Source organism: Suricata suricatta, chromosome 1 (assembly GCF_006229205.1).
Source record: "Suricata suricatta isolate VVHF042 chromosome 1, meerkat_22Aug2017_6uvM2_HiC, whole genome shotgun sequence".
Taxonomy (NCBI): domain Eukaryota; kingdom Metazoa; phylum Chordata; class Mammalia; order Carnivora; family Herpestidae; genus Suricata; species Suricata suricatta.
The window spans coordinates 124,974,693-124,980,248 of NC_043700.1; positions in this window are offsets into that span (position 1 = coordinate 124,974,693).

Below are 5,556 nucleotides of genomic sequence, written 5' to 3' on the forward strand. Positions count from 1 at the left end.
TCTCTGATGAAAGTAACATTTGAGCAGAGAGCTTAGGGGATATGGGACATAACAGAAAGAACCATGTTCATATCTAGTGGCAGAGGGTGAAAGAGAACAGTTGGAAGGTTTTGAAGACAGAAGTGACATGATCTGACTTTAGTTTTAGAAGATTCATTCTGAGTGCCATGTAGAATGCCACAGAACAAAAATGGAAGCAGAAAAGCCAGTTAGGAGAGGCTGCTGTTGGAAGGATGACCTTGGGACAGTACCCTAGAAGGGAGGAGAGAAGAAATGAACACATTCAACCTGTTTCCAAAGAGTCCACGGATTTGCTGATTGGTTGGAGGAAGGAGGAGAGAAAAAAAGAAAGGGATGAGGATTATTCTAAGGTTGGCCTGAACAGCTAGGTGAATGGTGGTTCCCTTCCTTGGGTTGGGGAAGCCTGAGGGAGGTTTCAGTTTGGGGCTGGTATATCAGAAGTCCAGCCTCGTAATAACTGTGGGATGTTTGTTATATAAGGAGGCAATAAGATCAACCATTTTGGAGTTGTGCAGAGCAGTCAGGGTGGAGTCATAAGAGAGTCCTCAGTGTAGAAACAGAAAGGATACTTAAAGCCAGATGGGGGATTGAGATCACTCAGTGGGAGGTGAATGTGGCTAGTCTAGAACAGAGGATGGTCCTAGAAGGAAAACCAGGAAGTGTGGTTGTACTAAGGTGACAAACAAGCGAATGATCATCTTTGACAATTGCTTGTTGAGCAAGATATGGATTGAGTGTTGATCTTTAGGTTTGGCAAAGTAGAGGTCATTGGTGACTATGACAATGTTAGCCATCATTGGCATTACTGTTTTATTTTTATTTTTACTTTTCTAAGTTTATGTATTTATTTTTAGAGTGAGACCGAGAGAGTGCATACATACATGTATGAGCAGGGCGGGGGTGGTGGTGGTGGAGGAGGGTTAGAGAGTGAGGGAGAGAGAATCCCAGGCAGGCTCCAAGCTGTCAGTGAGGAACCCGACTTGGGGCTTGAGTGCACAAACCATGAGATTGTCACCTGAGTTAAAGTCGGACACCGAAACCAATCGAGCCACCCAGGCGCCTGCTCTTATGGACGCCACCCTTATGTATTTCTTTAAAAAACAATCAACTAGAGAGGTAACATGTGAATGTATTGTGTCCCCACCACCTCCCACAGAGTCTCACATAAAAAGAAGTCAATAAAAGTTAGTGAGATAGGTAAATACAATGCAAATTAAACTGATTATACTTTTATCGCTTAAGAGATAACTAGATAACTCTCAATGCATCTGTGCTCATGCACCTGAAAATGGTAGCTCCATTTATTGAATATTTACCATGTGTTGGCTATTTTATTTATTTATTTGCTTGTTCATTTTTAAAGTTTATTTATTTATCTTGAGAGAGAGTGAGAGCATGGGCAGGGGAAGGGCACAGAGAGAAGGAGAGAGAAGGCTCCACACTGTCAGCACAGAGGCTGACATGGGGCACGAACTCACCAATGGTGAGATCATGACCTGAGCCAAAATCAAGAGTCAGACGCTTAACTGACTGAGCCATCCAGGTGCCCTACGTGTTGACTATTTTATATAAAGTATCTACTTTAGTCCTTTCATCAGTTTTTCTCAGTTAAGATTCTTTTGGTTGCAAGTGACAGAAAATATGACCTAAGCCCATTGAAGCAAAAGGGAAATTTACTGTAGATTGCATTATGATCATTCGAAAATATTTGATTTGCCTCTATGCCCTTTGGCATCAAGCTTGAGCATGTGAATGTGTTCCGGCCAATGACATGCAAGCATGGGGTGTCTCCTGGGCAGATGGTTTAAGGGCCAACAGTTATTCACCTACTTTCTTTTTCCTCTATTACAACAACTGCTGATTTTCCAGATAGAAATTAGCTCCATCATCCTGGATCCGGGATTAGAAACAATAACCTATTTTTCGGGTGTGGAGTTTGGTGAGTTCCTTGTAGATTTTGTACATAGTAGCACTGTCAACAATAGCTAAATCACGGAGAGAGCCTAAATGTCCATCACCTGATGAGTGGATCAAGAAGATGTGGTATATATATATACAATGGAATACTACATGGCAATGAGAAAGAATGAAATCTGGCCATTTGTAGGAAAGTGGATGGACCTCGAGGGTGTCAAACTAAGCGAAATAAGTCAGGCAGAGAAGGACAGATACCATGTGTTTGCACTCATAGGTCTAACAGGAGAAACCTAATGGAGGACCATGGGGAGGCGAAGAGGGAAGGAGAGTTGGGGAGAGAGAGGGAAGCAAAACCTGAGAGACTATTGAATACTGGAAAGGAACCAAGGGTTGAAGGGGGAGGGGGAGGGAGAAGGGAGGTGGTGGTGATGGAGGAGGGCACTTGTGGGGAAGAGCAGTGGGTGTTATATGGAAACCAATTTGACAATAAACTATTTTAAAAAAAGAAGAAACAATAAACTAGCAGAGTTACAGCTAATCTTAGTAGCATAGGTGAGAAATCAGTTTTCGTTGTTGTAGGTCCCTGAGCTTTTGGAAGGTACTTGTTATTGCACAGATAGCCTAACTTAGCCTCTTCTGACATTCACATATTACAAAGTCTATCAGTGTGGCTGACTTCAGGAATTACTGTCAACAAGGACTTAATGTCAGGGCACCTGCCTGGCATGTGACTTTTGATCTTGGGGTTGTGAGTTCGAGCCCCATATTGGGTGTAGAGATTACTTAAAAATAAGATCCTAAAATGAAAACAAGGACTTAATGTCCTAATGACTCCATTTCTCTGTACCTCTTCTCCTACTATGAGGGCTTTATCTCCTACTATGAGCTCCTTTGAGTTAGCAAGAAAGTTTTGACAACTCTAACCTTTATATCCAGGTCGCTGCTTCACAACCTTGGAGAATGTGGTGTTTAGGTGTGATGCTCTCACATGTCCCCCTGAGCCGGTCAGGGCTGCCAGGAGATAGTCAGCCACTTGGCAGATTTGTCTGCAAGATGGTGTGGGAGTGAAGGGTAGACAGATTCCAAAATGAAAGCTGGGCATGTTCTGGAAGAAGTGGGGAATGGACGCGAAGGAACTAAGCAACGAGTACTTTCTGTATCATGAATCAATCTTGTAAAATAGATATTGCTCTCATTTTGTGGGTAAGGAATCAAGGCTCAAAGTTTTGGTAACTTGCTTGAAGTTCCATGGCATGTAAGTGACAGGATATTAACACTGGTCAATTTGACTAGAAAGCCTATTTAATATCCACTAGAGCACTCTTTATGGTCTCTGATCTCTCCGCTTGTGCCCCCTTCAGCCTGATGGCACATCCTCACAACCATTCCACCTAGAAAACGCCAATCATCTCATATTCCCTCCCCATGCAAAATCCTCCCTGAACCAATTAGTTGCTAAAGGATGTGGACTCAGATTGGCAACATTTCATTTTCTATCCATGTTATATCTCCACCACTCCTCCCCTTCCTTAGCTCCTTTGAATGACATCTCACATGTCTATATGTATCTCTAGTATTTGGCATCTCTAAGTGATCTGGTATGTTCTCATAAGAGTTACATGCATAAAACACAGGCCTTATCATATTACTTAGCTTTTTAAAGAGTTGTAGGCCTGTTGCTATAGAAAAATACATAGAGTCCTTTGTGTAATCTGTGTAATCTGCTTGTGACTAACCTTTCCAGCAGCATCTCACCAGCAGTCATGGGCATCACACACACATACCCCCCTCTTCCATACACACACACAGGGACTGTTTTCACAATGAACAACCTGCCTTTCCCTGCTTGCTTTTTTCCAGTTCCATCCCTTTGTTCATAATATATCTTCTGTCTAGAATTTCCTTTTCCCCATTTCTGGGGAAATTTTGTAAAAATATGTATATCTGATATCCTTTCCTATGAAATCTTACTTGGACTCCATAATATCCATTACCCCTCCCCCAGGCTCCTATAACAAGCGATGCCCTTAGTAAACACACACTCCCCAACTTGAAACTAATTTCACTTCGTATTGTTATATTATTCCATCTTTGCCCAACCAACTCTGTGAAAGACCTTACCATCTCTGTAGCCTCACCAAAGCCTAGCAAAGTGTCTGTTATACAATATGTGTGAAATATAGTGCCTGGCACTTAGTGGGCCCTCAGTGACTAGAGCTGAATGAAGTAAGTAAAATCCGTGGCTAATATATTTCATCTTTACTGAGTACACAAAAGATAATAATTAGCATTTGCAAGTAGTCTTTACATTTTGCAAAATCCTTCCAGCTATTTTACCTCATGTGTCCTCAGAAGCACAGAGTGAGTAGGCCTTGGGCGGGAACACTGTTCCTGTTTCACAGTTGAAGAATTTAGGCTCAGAGACATGAAAGTGATTTGTTTCAAATTACAGATAAGTGAGTGGAATAGCCCATGGTTTTTCTTTCCACCATTTCATTGTGTCTAATGAGCTTCCCTTTCTCAGAGAACACTCAGGTGAAAAAACAGAAAAACAATAAAAATTGACTGTCATCATATGCTTAAAACCAATCTTTGATGATAATTTATACCTAACATCTCCTACAAATAGCCTATTTTTCTTTTTCCCTAACAATGTTTTCTGGACGACAGATTTGAGTGAAGCAAAAAGGGGAGAAAGAAAAATAGCATTTCCTAACCACCTACCACATTCCAGTTTCCCTCACGTAGATTTCCCCGTGTAAGCTTTGCAACCACCCTGTAAGGTCCATATGCATCCCCCCATACAGATACAAATAACCCGAGCCTCAGGAAAGTTTAGTGATTTGCCCAAGATAAATAGTAAGAAAAATGGGAGACCCCAGATTCAAATCACACTTCCTTTCTCCACTGCCTTTCTACCAAACAGCACTTACTCAAAGTGAGGTGAGAAGGATGTTACAAAGAGAATGAGAGAGAGTGTGAACCTTCAAAAGGTCCTTACAAGTAAACGGGGCTGAGGAAAGACAATAAGCGAGGCAGGAGGGGTGAAAATGGGCCGAAGTCAATCCCTGAGGATCAGAAAGAAGGACACCTGAGAAGAGATAGGGTCACTGCAGTTCCGTTGATTTCCTCTGTCACCCTCTTCCTGGTGGTTGCATCCTCTTCACTTCTGCTTTCACCTTGACGTTTCTGAGTTCAGTGTCCATCCTCTGTGCTACTTAGCTAGGACAGCCCTGAGACTGGGCAAATGGAAAATGGAACACCTTCCATAAATTAGCTGAGTTTGCGATTACCCTCCAGCTGCCACCCCAGTTACTGACAGGTAGCTCGCTGTCAAATGTCTAGTGGTTCTTCACAGATGGACAATTAGGACAGCTAGTACGAGTCAGTGGGAGAAAAAACTGACCTACCTGTCAGAATGGCTCAAATGAACAAGACAAGAAATAACAGGTGTTGGCAAGGATGTGGAAAAAGGGGAACCTTCTTGCACTCCTGGTGGGAACAGAAACTGGTGCACAACACTATGCACAACACTATGGAGGTTCCTCAAAAAGTTAAAATAGAACTACCTCATAATCCAGCAGTTGCACTGCTAGGTATTTCCCCAAAGAATACAAA